Below are 15,932 nucleotides of genomic sequence, written 5' to 3'. Positions count from 1 at the left end.
CAAGGCCTTAGACATAAACCCACTTTCACAAAATAAATTGCAGATCAGTCCCTAATCCAATCTTGGGTAAATAGAGTCAAACTTTCTCCAAATTCTTATATACAACCCTGAGACATAGTGTTATACCATCCACTACTTTATAGACTGAAGCTATAGTTGGCAACACAAACCCTAGTCTAGTTGAATTTAATTTCTTTGGGAAAACCAATTAGACAAAATTCACATGGACAACATTTCATATGCAAATTTTGATAATCAAAGACTTGTATTGAAATCAACTTCTTAACTGTTAGTAGCAATTGATTTTAAAATAAAAAATCAAAGGGGATTAATCTTAACAAAAAAATCTATTTTCGATTTTCAAGATGAATAAGAAAAACAGCGTTCTTGCATTAATTTTGAGAATGAGTACAATAAACTTGTGTTTTAGTGACAATATCCTAGCTACCAAAACTGCATTAAACATCTATTCTTTTTCTTGTTGATCTTATGTATTTTCTTCCTTTTACTTCTCTATCTTTGCCTTTACTGCTCTTATTTTCTTTCTTTATTTATATCTCACTCAAGTGACTTTTCAAGGTGAAGAGTCATATCTCTGTTAGCACTATATTACACTTCTTTAAAAACTCGTACCTATTCATGAAATAATTTCATTTAACATGTCCTTACTTTTTTTAATTAACAATTATATAGATGCCCACTAATGCCACCTTTTATCGCTGCCTCAACCTCCATATTATAGCTGCATCATATAAATTTTTGTGTATCGTTTACCTTAAAAGAAACGGCATCTCCCAGTTTGAATGGCATTTAAGTCTTCCAATAATATCTATGCATATGCGTATTTATTAGGACATGTTGACGGCATGCTGTGATTCATTGCTGGTCTTCTTGGCAATTTTCTTTCCATGTTATTGTTTGAATTTCTGAGTCATGTCATGTATTTAATCAAACTCTTGGTGGCACTGCATACTTATTTTCCTGCTTCTTCGATTCTGTTGCTTTGCACATTGTAGGCTCTAACTTAGCCTCCATACATGCACGATGATTTTCTTTGATTGCATCCTTCAACTATATGCGATACTTATTTCGAGACAAGAAGACTATAGCTGTTGTAAGTTATTCAACTGCTGTATACACTTGCAGGTTCATTTTTGGCATCAATGTGATACAAATATCATGTCTTCTATTGTTATTCCGTAGAGTTTATCCTTTGTATTGTGGTGTACTTGAACTTTCTTCTCAAGTTTAATATTGTTAGTGTGAATAAAAAACAGGTTTGATGATAGATATTCAAGCAAAGGACCTGCGATTGAAACCCTACAATAAATTGATTCAATCTCTAGTTTATTCATGCATATGATTCTCAGTATTTATAGTGTTACCATGATGTGCGGATAAGACCCTTGGCTGCCACGAATGATCTGATTTTCATCTCGATACTACTGTCTAATATTTTTCTCTATGTTTTCCTTGGGAGGTGATGTGGCAAGTTTACTTCCACTACTTCATCCTTTAGACCCTGCATTAGTTCTTGGTAAAATTACTGCCACTGAACTCTTTAATTCTGTCTCAACACAATCAGCTTGAATACTTTGCCAGCATATAGCAGATGATATTACCATTGTTTCACCCAGTGTTCTATGACTCACCTTAATATTTGGTTCTGTACCCAAAAACTGAACTAAGGGTGGACCTTGAATCTTGATCTGTGTAGTAATTGACTCAAGGAACTTAAGATAGACATCAACAGAAAAAGTGACTGCAGTATCACTAGGAACCATTTCAACAAAGCCACCAAATGTCACTGTCTTATTGAGAACTTTGTGTTTCCATTAGCATCTTTTGAATGCTTGTAATACTCAACTCTCCAGTTTATAAATTCACCTTTATGTTTTAATGTATTCCCTATCTTTATTTGTTATGACATCAATACTTCAACAAGTCTCCAACATTATTTCTCGAATGGAGGCTCCATCAAGTCCAATGATGAGTGAGGTACCAAGGGCGCACAATAATCCCGTCCTTAACAGTCATGTAGTGCTCTGCATAAAAGGTCATCCTTGGGTAGAACCCCCCTAGAGGGTTCCTCCATGTCGTCGTAATATAATGCCTGTAGATATCAAGCCTAATGTGCTCATTCAACTCTTGCTAGGAGGGAAGGATGTGAGTGGGGGCATCCAAATAGAACTCAAAGGGTGGAAGACTGTCCATTGTAATCCCAATCGAACCAAGAAGAGAAGAGGCCTAGGCGAACCAACAAGGAGCTCTGTCAGCAGGATCTGACCTAGCAACTACCTCGGAAGATCAATAAGCCAATTAAGAATATTTGTGATGACCCTCAATAGAGTCCACAAAGCCATGAAGTCGATGGAGAAACCAAACCAAGTCAAAGATAGTTGCAAGCCTGAAAGGATGAAGCCCCAAATTCAGCCAAGATGATACTATGGGGAGTGGACTGATGACATTTGATAATACACCAAACGAGGGTTTGGACTCTCTCAACCAAAGCCCAATCAAACTCTAGGAGAGAGGGCCCCTAGACAATACAGTTATAGAGGACGGTGGGCTTGACCAAGGAGTCCAAGAGGGACATCTTGGTCATGGTGTCTTGAAAGTGATGTCTAAAGCACTGTCTCTCAAGTGTAGCTAGAGAACCGAGTTTCTTATTCACCCAAGGCTGCATGACAGGTCACATATTGAATCGGGGTCTAGAGAACTTAACCCCCAGGTAAGTATAGGAGGGTGTGATCTCAACCTCGACACCTTGAAACTTAAAGTAGAAGTAGAGATGCGAGGATAGGTTTGGGGAATTCAAAGGGCCTTTCAATTGGCCCATGTAAATGCATGTGAGTGAATGCGTCAACATCTGTCACTAGTGTTAGGTATTTTCTCATGTTTGCAATTGATTTCAGTAGGAAAATGTGGGTGTTCTCCCCAAAACTAAAAATTGGAATTGTTTAAAGAATTTTAGAAGCTCAATTCTTTAGTTGAAAAGAGTATGGTTGTTCAATAATCACTCTCAGGTCTAATAATGGAAGTGAATCTTGTTCAAACAAATTCATGAACTCTTAATAAACAAGGTATCAAACATTCTGCTGCTGCTTAGACCCTCTCCCTGGATGTACAAAATGTTAGTGACCAAGAATCTGTCTAACCTTATGTTGTGTAACAGGGCTATCCCTCTGAGGTGAACCGCTAAACCTGAAACCATGATTTTGTGGAAAAATCAGCAAACCCACCAGGCATGATTTTGTCAAAAGCCACTAAAAATGGTTTGCAGATGTTCGCCCTAGCAACTCTAGGTGCGAGCCAAAACATACTGCACCAGACGTCACCTAGTAACATACCCTAGAAAAGGGCCAAACTTCATTAGGCGGTAAAACAAGAAAACACTTTCACGTGGACAACAGCACATGCAAGTACATACAACTCACAAAATTCGCAGATATTTTCTCAAACTGGGAGATTGTGAGACGAAAACCCTTGACCATGCTCATAATTTTCAGCAAAAAATCCTCAAATCTGCCAATGAATTTAAAAGGTCATTTTTCCATAAAAAATGATTAAAAAGTTTCTAGAATAAATTCCAAGACACAAGCTAAAAAATTTTCATTAAAAAAATTGCCATATCTCTGATAACACGATAGAATATTTCAGTATTCATAAACAAGTAATTATAAATGGAAACATAATATCCTTAAATAGAGAATAACTGAGAACAAAATAGAAACTTCCTAAAAGACTAACAGGAAAGTTTCTATGTTATCTAAAAACTAACTAATTAACTAAATATGCCTAAATCACCACTAATATTAAATAATTTATTATTGCACACAAATATAATTATGAGCTCCATCTTGCTATTATTGAGTTTTGCACTGTCTTCTCTATTTTCAAGAATATAGTTGACACATTGGACTGGTTATTCATTTCTCCTTTCTGACTGAATTTGAAGTTGTGTTTCATTATTCTGAACGTAGAGAAATGGGTGTCTATTCAATTGAGCCAAAGATTTGTGTTTGGTTTCAAAGGAGTCTGGTAGAAAGGAATTTAGATGACCATATGCATTGCAACTAGTGTAATAAATATCTTGCCTTTTACTGTAGAGATTTAGCAGGTTGCATCATTTTATTCAGCAGTAGGGTAATAATGGCCTGGGCTCATGAAAAACTTGTACAGTCCCTTACATGGCTTAAATCTAAGGAATACAATCTTGTACAACTGAGATGAATTTAATCCAAGCCCTTAGTATGTTATCAACTAGCTTGTTTATCCCGACTCCAGACATCAACTCAACAAAGGGTATAGCAAAGATGCATGTAACACCAATATCTACTCTCCCAGAAAGCAGAACCAGCAATCTGCCACAGGACTGTCAAGGAAATGGCATAAAATGACAGTTTGCCGAATGGCAAAATGCTAAGCGAATTTTTTAGTGTGGATAAGGTCAACAGAGGACTGCTTTGAGGAAATTGATAAAATATCAAAATAGAAATGCTGTTTTTTTAGAAGAGTTAACTTCGGTGGTGGAGATGATGAAAACAACTTTCCAAGCACTGATAAGCTAAGTTACTGGTTCACTGGCCTCCGGGCTTGAATCCTGTCTGATTTGCACTGGAGATGGGTATGTGGTTTGGCACCTGGGTGCAGGCAGGGAAATGTGTTTTTCTGTTCAAATTTGTTCACGTGTGTTCAGGTATGTACATCAGGCAAATTCTCGATACAAAACACTAGCAGAGCGAGCCTGTGCTGAGTTCAATGATATTTTTTTAATGGCTGTCCTTGATGTGATGGTTGAGCTGCAAAACTAGATGTCCTCATTCTGTCCCGTGTCTGAGCTTGCCCTACTGAATTGTATTGAACAAGCTGGATGGCATTGGATCACATTATTGAGAAATTATTTCAACCAAGGGGCTCAAGGCTCTTGTAGTTGTGTAAAGTTTCCTTCTAATCAGCTGCGATAATGTCCTTCAAGGGTTGATCATACCTAGAAATAAATTTGATAAATGACTTTTTCTGGGTTTGCAACTTTATCATATTTTTGTTCCTTAGTGATGTAGTGGACAAGTGTGATGGGGCCAAACAAGTTCACAATGTGAAAATGTGCAAGGGAAAGGCGAGGTTCCCCAAACCCACAAAACAGCAACTATCCTTTCTACAACTCCAACACCCCCCCAATGGCCATGGTGAATGTATTTCACTTATCTAAGATGGATTCAAGAGATTTCTAGTGGTTTTTGAACCGCAACCTAATCCTAGCACTCAAATTCCTCAAAATTACCTAGTAGGCCTAATTGCCCCCAACTAGGTCACCAGTGAGAAAGATGTAGTTTTCTCCCGAACTCTCCAAATGACTTCTCAAACAAAATAGGTTTTCAGATACCCATTTCAGTCTTCTTCAACATATCTCAACCTTAGTATAGGTTGTTTTGGACCAACCAACAGATCCACCAATTGGGCACCCATTTTAGGCATAAAACAGGGTGGTTTTCCAGAGCAACTACCAGCTGCCCTTGTTCCATGCTCCAAAATTTCAAAAGTCTCCCCAAATGGACCCAATCGATGGAATATCAAGTTGATTTGATGCTCCAGCCTCTGCAAGTAGGAAACCCCCAAATTGGTCTTCACAAACCCTCAAACCTAGGGCTTTCTCAATGTGTGACTTCCCAGCCCAATCTCAATCAACTGAAGGTTGATTCACCATCTCCAAGTCATGTGTAGACATAATCTACCATAAAATACTATGCTCGAATGAATAGATCTCCTGCTGCTGCTTCTTAGGCATGCATTTCATGCACCTACAACCACCTAATCTCCATTAGAGGCCACCAACCATGCAAACTCCTGTCCAAACATTGTTAGAAGGATTATTTGCATAGCAATACAGGTTCATTCCATGGGAATCAGATTCCTACATCCATGGAATGACTAATTGCTTCCTGAGTGCCCACAACTAGCAAAAAATGAAGAAAAGTTGCTTGCAATCAGCACTTTTGGCAAAATGAACTCCTACTTGTCTTAATGCACCAGGAATGGATTAGATACCATGCCGATAGACTCAAAACACCATTACCGCACTAAGAAACCAATTCAATCAAGAGATCAAACACCAAATTCCTCAAAATGGAGTTTTATTGCATTCTTTCACCACAGTCCGTACAAATGCTGATGGAACCGTACACTGCTCTTCCTTACCGGTCCTATGCCTTTACCAGGCTATATAGGACGAATTACTACTTCCCCAACCATATTCCATCGGTTGGAATCCATAACAAAGGTTAAAACATTCAAAAAAACTTGTTTTCCCTCCTAATCTAGGATATGACAGTTAGGATTCAAAATTTGAATTTAAAACCTTATTTAATTAATTGCTTTATCTCTTAATTTATTACTTCCTATCACTTAGGACTTGTCCTAAGACCCCCTAGGACCTATTTGATTCCTCTAATCACTCTAGATCCCTTTTTGGCACTATTGGCCACCCTAACATCATTTTTGTGCCTAAATCCCTTATCAGGACCTTTAGGACTTTTCATGTTTACATTAAATTGATCATTACATATTGCCATTATAGGCTTCAATACATTCCAATCCACCTTTAGGGATGTCATTGATCCTTTGTCTTTGCTTGCAACCAAGGTTTACCTAGATGTTTGCCTAGGTGCTCCTGCACCACTTAGCTATCTATCATACTGGTGAAGGATCACAGAATGTGATGCAAAATGCTGATGAAAAATCTCAAACACAATCAAATCCTGAAACAGCTACTTACATCTCAATGGATTGTGGTAATCCAATATTATTTATTATTAGTTTTTTCATTGTTTGATATATATGCCATTGATCTTTTGTATAATTGGTTTATTGTTTAGATCCTTTCTTTGATGGTTTATTTGATTAATAAAAGATTCATCTATATTTATTTAATTAGCTTTAAGTTTACTTAATCAATAACAATATAAGATGTTGGTGAGGAAAGTCCATTGTTGTTAGCAATTAAGGAAATGTTTTCTATGATTTAAAAAGTTAATATCTTTTGGAGGATCCAACAGGAATTCACATCCCACAAAGAATATGCATTATCATTCATAAATACATGGATGAACCCACCTTAATTTTATATTTTTTTTTTTGCTGTAGCAGTGAACCAAACTCTGTACCTAAATCCGAACTGTAACTTTAGTGTGTAAGGTCAATAGGAGTGCACTCAATTAAGTTGACAAAAATAGAATTGATGATAGTAAAAAGAAAGTGAGTAGAAGAATTTATTTCTAGAATCATTCTGTAGATTCAAAAGCTAGGGGAATATTCGTGATTGAAATAACTACTTTTTGCTCCAAGGGCAATTTACAAGCAGAAAATAAGCTGGCAGCATTCATGTACCAAAAACATTCCTATTAGCAAAATAGCTCTAGAGAATACAAAATTCAGAGACTTGTTTCTAGAAAGGTTCCTACGGAATACTAGACTGCCAATTCACTTTTGATCATTAGTTAGAACTGTAGTCAGGAATGCAGATCATCAGAGAATGGGAGAAATGGTAAATAGATTTCTCGGGAGGAAAATAATCCTTCGACAAAATTTGGTTGGAGAAATATAATGCAAGCTACATGAAGAGCCTGGACTTCATACAGGTCTTCTTCAACCTCTGGCAATTAAGTTAATTAACTAAAAAGAAGATGGCAACTGCCAACTATACAATCACAGTAAATAACACAGGATGCAGGTATTGCATCTATATATGAATTTCACGGAGTTAAATTCTCAGAGCTTTTGACACCTCTAAACAGACATTGGGTTATTGGGATGCATATGTCTATAATATGGCATTGTATAAGGAACATCAATACAAACAGCATAATTAACCTAAACAATAAAACGACGTCAAACAATCATGTCATAAGAACACAATAACAACTGACCATATTTAACAGTCAGATGAAATAACTATAGACACTGGCTTTGCATCTTTGTATGCTAGGGTTGGATTTGGAATACAAGCTTTTCACACTAGTGCTGAATGGCTCTGTTCTTGAGCCAGAGACAATTTTTATTATATTATATATGTCTCATAGGCCAAAATCCAAGGTGCAAAAGGAAGCAAGTTTTGGGTTGGGGGAAAGGGATCATCGGTAAAATTGGCATCTTACCTTCTGTCATAATATAAAAATAATATCTACCTTTTTCAGAAGACATTTAATGAATTGCCTTTTCTTGTGTTGCTGTGGGGTGTTTTCTTCCATTTATGTATGAATAGATCAGTTCTTAACTATTAAAACATTGGTATATCATGAAAAAAATGCATAGACTTCCTAATATTGATTTGGTTTTGAACAAAATTATAAAATCATTTACCCTCCGCCCGGAAGAGCAGATGTGAGAATAATTCTGCTAGTTTCTTCATGGCTACATACAGTTTGCTGAGAAATTGAGTTACCTCTTTAATTTGGTTTTAACGAAATGTAGGCTATTTCATGTGATTAATAACTAGATTGGTGCTTGTCGGTAAACAGATTGTTCTTTTGATTCAACTCTTTAAATGTCCAAATTTGTGAACAACATTTGGTTACCACAGTTGGAGAGTTGTTTTGAAATGACTAACTTCCCTCTGAATTTCTAGGTATAGCTCCCTGTTGCAGTATGAATGACTAACTTCCCTCTGAATTTCTAGGTACAACTCCCTGTTGCAGTATGATTTGCAATGAATTATGTTTGAATCTAAAACTAAAAAGGGGTATGTTGTTAACCCGAGAACAAAAAAGGAAAACCAAGCTAGGCCTGTACAAGAACTAACTTAGGCAAGAATCAGTATTTTAAAATTGATTAAGTGTATGAATTCACACACCTTATGAACCCATCAGGCTTAACGATTCAGTAATGCATGCTAACCATAAGTAAGCTGATATCAGCAAGAAACTAACTGCAGAGAAGAAAGACTAGCTTGAGAGAAAACACAAAAAAGATCTCTCTTGAACCTATGATAACAATACTATCATTTTAAGTTCACTGCCTCAAAAACAAGGGAGTGAAGCTCTGTTCATTCCTTGATTTAATTTAGATGAAAGAGAAAACATTAATTTAACACAAACAAAATGGAACGGACAATAATTAACACAAAATACCATTCGATTGTCTCTGCAACATCAAGTATTTCACACCAAAAATTAGCCAACCTTTTATTGTTCTTTCAATCTAGTACATATAGGATCCTGGGATGACCCTTACAAAGGAATTTAAAATCGGTTCATCTCTTCAGAAGTGACAAATGGCAAGGAGCCAATTTGTCCATTACAATCATTACATCAAAATAAGAAAGGGGCGGAATATGAATCACTTCGCCTTCTTTCCTTTTTCTGATTTTTCCCTATAGGCCTTGGCGGCGACAATGATTGGAATCAATTTCTCATGCCCATGTACATGTACATTAGTGTATCTTAAGAGCCATTTAGAATGCTCTCTGGCTAAATCCTTAACAACATTTAACCGATCTTGTATCTCTTCCTTGGCCATGTGTACACACCCGCCAAGTTTCTGGGGCTCGGAAACTCTGTTCTGGTGACCGGAAGATATCCCTATCAAACTATCTATGTAATTGGAGAAGTTCGTTTGCATGATGGCTACTCCAGTTCTTCCCTTCCCTTGTCCACTAGTCTGTGAGTCCGTATGTAGACCTCTTAGGAGTTCATAGTCTCTATCTTGATCCTTTTTCACTGTAGCTTCGGTTTCTTGAAGCCCTTCCTCTGCTGCTATGATCATCTTAGACTTGAATTGCATGCTCTGGAGCCACTCAAATAAAGGCTCATCTCCTTTAGGCAAGATCTTTGCTTCAACAACCTCCTTAGTCTTCATATGGGTAATCATCTTCAATAAAGAGACACAATCTTCACTCTTAGCTTTCTCTGCTGCCAAGGTGGCTCTATTTGCCGAAATGTTGTCCTTCTCTGTTTTGAGCCCCAATATTGCATTGCTGATCTGCTCTATGATGGCGAGCCCTTCTAACTTAAGTTTCCCACTCCACTCTTTGCCTATTTGCCTGAAGTGTTTATCTTCTTGGAGCTGAGAGATGAGTGCTTAGACATCTGTAGTAGTAGGGTCACTAGTGACTGACATTCGAGAGATACTTGCCAACGGGGTAACCAACTGCCAGATGAAGCTTTTGAGTTCATGGATTTCTGCCTTCATTCTGACTTTTATAATTTAAGGCTTTCAAGCTTTCCTTCTATCACCTCATTTGTTGACTTCCATAAGCCAACCTTGGTATCATGTCTGACCTCCCCGAGATCCACAGAGTGTAGGGAAAAATCATTTGTAGACACATCTTTGATTCTTCCTTCTTTAGTGGGCTTTGCAATCTCTATTGTCAGATGCCCCGTTTCAGGATCTTGTCCAAGAATGGACAAGGACTTTTTTTTTTGACTTAGTGCTGATCCAGAGCAGATAGCCAGAGATAAAGTCTCTTTGTTAGGAGCTCCTTTATCTCTCTTTCTTTTTTTGTCCAACGTGTCCTCAAGCCATGAATTTGTGCCGATCACTTTGGAAGTAGTCCCAAGAGAGTCTATGCTAAACATCTTTCTCTTGATCGGGGTGATTGTTTTCGTGGCCAAAGAGAGGATTCTTTGGGGCCTATGAAACGAGTTTTGAAGAATCCTAGCCTTTCTCCACCTCTGAGGTCTTCTTCGTTGCCTTGTCAAATTCAGTCGACTCACTCTCATTGCTCCCACCATCTCCAAGATCTACTACTTGCACTTAAGGACTACTCGGAAGGAGAAGTACAATGCTTATAGATGGGATTGGACTATTATGAGGCAAGAGGGCAAGAGTGATTGCACCATCTTTTAATTCCTCTGCCTTCTCAACTTTTGATGGAGTTCCGATCACTGGGAGGGAGCTGTCCTAACAAGTCTTAGCTAAAGGAATACTTTTGTCGAGAGGTTGATCACCTCCTCCTGATGGCTATGCTGGCCCTTGAGTAATGGCCAAGGTTGCACTTGATGTGCCATCTTAAGAGGAGGAAGCCGCTGCAACTGCTGGAGAAGCTTGAGCGGATGTACTTTTGGCTCGACTTCTTCTAGTTGTGGTCCATTCGATCCATTTTCGAGTCCTTTTGATAATCCGAGCCATCATTATATCTAGCTCTTCTCCTGAATCCTCATAAGGTTCTGAGCTTATCGGAGTGCCTCTTAGCTTGGTTAGGTAATTGTTACTATACATGTACTGACGGTCATCGTCTACTTCTACATCAATATTGACTTTATACATTTTCACCTGATCGATGGTCAATTTGGCAAAAGCACGATTACGGCTCTCGAACTCATCCTTGCAATCGGCCTAGTAGTCCTCAATGGTGGGAATGTGCGTGATTACACTTCCGATCTGCAAAACCTCCGTTGCATACCCATTCAAATCAAACATGGGCCTCAAGACTTCATACATTTCCAATTTATACTTCATTTCAAACACCCTCAACATGTTCTTGGCATCATAACGGGTGTCATAGTTGAAGGCTTCCACTTTCATGGGAAACTCGTATCCTTTCTTCTTCAAACTCCCACTCAACACATTCACTTGAATAGCTTGCTGCACAACCTCGATCAACACGATCATATCGCTAGGATATCTCGGCAGCTTCAAGGGGAAACCATTGAAAGCTGCAAGACACAAATAAGAAAAGGATGAGAATTGGATGAAATAATTCCCAAATTGGCTGATGGCTGCCATGGCTTTAGGATTGAATCTCCTTTCTGGACATCCTTGTAGCTCCCTGCAAATTCTCATAGTGAATGCATCATTAACTTTCACATACTTTGCGTAGCTGTTTTCCAACTGTAAGCATGGATAAAACTCATAAGATTTCACATCATCAGGAAAAGTTTCCACTCTTGGGAGGCTTGGCCATAGTTGTAATGAGGCCAACATATAGATGAGGAAAGAAGACATATAGAATGTATTGTAAAACTTTGCGGCACGAAGAGCATTGGACAGGATTTCGCTTACCTCATGAGCCCAATCAATATATTGGGTGTCAGAGCAGATGACTTGCACTAAAAAGAAATATTGCTCAACAAAATTCAAAGCTTCTACCTCACCTTTTTAGTCTATGTAGAAGGACCAAGATATCAATGATCTCTGGTTTGAGATTAGTCCCAAGCAAGGTCTTAGGAACCGAACTCTTGGTGCTCCATGGTCTTTGGAACCATGTCTGCATGATTTCCTTCCTCCAGATCATCTTCTTTGTAGAGAACTCTGAAATGGCTCCTCTGAAGGTTAAGTCTAAGAATTCCTCACATTCCGGTACTCGAAGGCAATTCACCACAGTTTACTTGTCAATTGAAATCAGCACCATGTCATCTGGTAGCACAATTTGCCTTGTGTTTGGGTTGTAATGATTTATACACTCATAGAATAACTCTGGGGCTTGGAATGCAATTGGAAAACCAACTGCCTTGACTAACCCACCTCCTCAAAGCTTCTCAGTGATGGGATGAATCCACTTCGACTTCACTTTCTTTTGGAAATCCTCCATGTTGTAAAAACGAAGGGAGGTATCTATGAAATTCTGCAATTGAGATTTGATTCTGTTCAAACCATCAAAACCCACAAACTTAGCGGCCATGGTTTTGAGAACGAGTTTTGAATTAAGAAAGTGAGAAGAATAGCTAGTGTAATAGATACTGGCTTTTTGAAAAGGTTATGCACATTAAGAGAATAATAGTTCAAAGAAAGAGTGGTAGTTTGTTCAATTGTTCATGTTTTATGTATATGGGAGCGTTGATTCATCCGTTGATCTTTAGAATTCGTGCCACATGGATGAATTGAAGAGATCCGTTGAGACGGTAAATGCAGGAGTTTAATGGGTATCTAGGGGTCTTTTCACTATTCCGTTGGCACAATGGTAACTTTCTATCTCCACATAACTTACCTTCCCATTTTCCTTTAAGTTTCGGTAAGTTACTAATAGAGTACTCTATGGGAGAATGTCCGTTAAGTTGAATTCGGATCATTAACTCTTTTCTGTAATGGTTAGATTCCTTCTATTAGCATTTTGAGACATTTTATGAACAAATTGCAGGTCCAATATGATTATTGTCTTCATGAGTTGAAAACCCGCCAAGGAGAAGACAGTTTGTGTTTTTCTGCCAACGCTTTCTTTTTAATTGACCTCTAGACCATTATCCTTTTTGGGTTCGGAAATGTCTAAGTGAGGTGCAAAAATTCTGTCTGGGCCTACTTATCATTTCTTTTCACTCTAAACTGCCTTCTTGAAGACCCGCCGAGGAGAAGTTCATTCTGAGTTTTCTGCTTGGAATGATTATGAGAGTTGTGACGAATCCTAAACATTTTGAGGTAATAATTGTAAAGGGAACATGGATTCGCCATAGGGTACCTTGCTATTTTCTTGCTTTTGATCCATATGTATCATTTGGTGCCCTTTGCCGGAAATCATCTTCATGGGTTAGAAACCCACCGAGGAGAAGACGAATTCCGAATTTTCGCAAGCTTCTGTTTCTATTGAGGAAGTGATAGGACGAAAGTGGATATAACTTGTAAATGATCATTGTATGAGCAACATGAATCTCCATTGGACTAGGCACTAACCTACCCGTAAGATCACTTTGACAAAATGGAAAACCACCCAGCTATGAAATGTGAAGAAGGAGAAAAAGAGAAATCCGATGGAGACTTGTTCCACCTAAGAGGGCTTAGACCTAGACTCAAACACAACTAGGAACTCACTATAACATAAGTATTCACTTTTACTAATTGGTTAGAGGATGAAAAGTGGGGCGACAGTGCTTCTAATTTGCTGGTCATGCATACTACAGGATGCTTGCAGCCATTGGAATCTGAATAATCACTTTTTTTATTGGTGGGAAGTCTTTGTGTCACCTGTGTTCACTCAGACTCCTATCATACACTTTTCCTTTTGCTCTCATATGACCTCTTCCTCTTCTTTCGCCACTCATTTCCTTCTCTTACTATCATGCCCTCTGCTCCCTCAAACAAAAGACTAAGGAATATTGAAATACATTAGCAATTTATAATAAATATTATCATCTTTGTTGTGTACACCTCCAATATATAATCTTAATACCTTAAGATGAATACAGTTTTACTTCCATCCTTATATCATGTTAGTCTGCTTGGTCTTTTTATCCATGAAAATCTTTTCATTTATATTGCATTGTTCATTGATTCTGGCAACTGTATCTAGAATTCTAGCATATTAGTGTTCTTATTTATATATACATCGGCATCAAACCCCCATACCTGTTACTATATTGGCCTCCCCACATCCCATCTTTTTACTGACTGTTGATTACTCAATTTTGGTTTCCCTAATTAGCCTTTTTGGTGAATCTAGAAGTGGCCGTTACTAGATTTGGAATATTTGAATAGTATGCTGCATTACAAGTAAGGCTGGGTACTGCAGTATGAACTCACTTTGTTTCTCTTTTGTTACAGGAATATCTGGCAAATTTACCTTCCGAGTCATCGCTTCAACATTTATCTAAAATGGCTCGGTTTCCTTGATTCCCTATTGCAGATTAGATCCTACATGTTCAGCTGACTAGTGCTCTCAGTAGGTCTGTCGTATTTAGTTTGTACTATAGGCAATTTAGATGTTTTTCTTGTTACATCCCCTGGTCCCAGGCGACAATTTTAGAGCTAACATGATGCTGAGAAATAATACTGGTGTCAGGGAATGTCTGAAATTGAAGCATTCATAATTTACTGTTTCTGTTGATTCCAGTTTTTCTGAAATTGGGTGATTCAAAAGATAAATTATTTGTACTCTTTCGGTGGCATGTATTTCTTCTAAATTGTGGAAGATGATTCTCTCATGTTTAACTATAATGAAACTTCATGCTTCATGCGAGTTAGTTTTTGTTGTGCACCAGCAGTACAGTTAGTTTTTGTTGTGTGCAAGCAGTACATTTTTTTGCTTTTGGCATTTGTATTGAAAAAAGCGGCATACAGTAAACCATCAGTAGAATATTCTTTTTAAGCACATTTTAAGTTTGGTGGAGCTTGGGACCATAATGTTCGAAGTGTGCTTGGACGTTATAAGTTAAATGGTTAACATAATTGCATTCACCAAGTGAAATAAATAATTTGTTTAATTATGATATTATCTGTTATTTTTTTCTCAGTAAAAGGCCGAAGTATTATTTTAGAACGGGAAATAATTGTAGCCTGATACTTTTTCAAGTAATACCCACCCTAGTTTAGTGGATTATAAGTAACCTAGTGTTAATGCAATATGATCTCTAATAGAATAAACTGTATTTCAAACTAATGAAATATGTAGCTTGCTCTCAGATTTGTATGTTGCAGATCTTCAATTCAGAACAGTGCTTTGGTGCTTGGAGAATTTTCTAGTTGAATTATAATGTATAATAATCTGCAAGAGAAACAGATCGCTGGGACTGCATATATGACTTGTAATTGACACATGATAAGTCCCACCGATGCCAATATATATATCCAATGAAGAATTGCATCCTCGTAGGCGCATGACTCTACATGGCCAAAGGCCACATAGGGTCATGACCCTAAGTTGACACACTATTTAATTACCTTTAACAAATCAGCCATGTAGGGTCATGACCCTACGTTGACACAACTATTGAATTACCTTTAACAAAACAATATTAATCAAGATCAGCAGAGTATTTACGTTGCTCGATACTATTCACATAATCAATGTATTATACCTGATGTGAGATCGGTGAAAGAGAATGCTTTAATAATATGAGAAGCCCGATATAATTCAAAGGTAATGATGTCTAATTTCATATGTAGATATATATGTCTACATATATGTATATGCACACACGCGCGTGTGTGTGTGTGTATATATATATATATATATATATATATATATATATATATAGGCATATATGTAGGCATATATGTTTGTCTAGCAT

General features: G+C 37.6%; 1 protein-coding gene across 4 annotated transcripts in view; it reads left to right on the top strand.

The window, feature by feature from the left end:
* Positions 1-14,890, top strand: part of LOC149567507 (ubiquitin-like domain-containing protein CIP73) — a 99,772-nt gene extending 84,882 nt beyond the window's left edge. For 3 of the 4 annotated variants that reach the window (XM_089820721.1, XM_089820723.1, XM_089820722.1), the window contains exon 17: positions 14,467-14,890. The gene's annotated coding sequence lies outside the window, so the exon portion shown is untranslated. Of the gene's footprint in view, positions 1-1,016; positions 1,115-14,466 lie in introns of all 4 variants that reach the window. The other variant, XM_089820724.1, reaches the window with a different exon arrangement.
* The last annotated feature ends 1,042 nt before the right edge of the window (positions 14,891-15,932 follow it).

Source organism: Cupressus sempervirens, chromosome 3 (assembly GCF_028749045.1).
Source record: "Cupressus sempervirens isolate cs-2001-9-10 chromosome 3, ASM2874904v1, whole genome shotgun sequence".
NCBI classification, from domain to species: Eukaryota; Viridiplantae; Streptophyta; class Pinopsida; order Cupressales; family Cupressaceae; genus Cupressus; species Cupressus sempervirens.
Note: the sequence above shows the minus strand (reverse complement) of the source record. Positions and strands in the feature narration are given on the sequence as shown.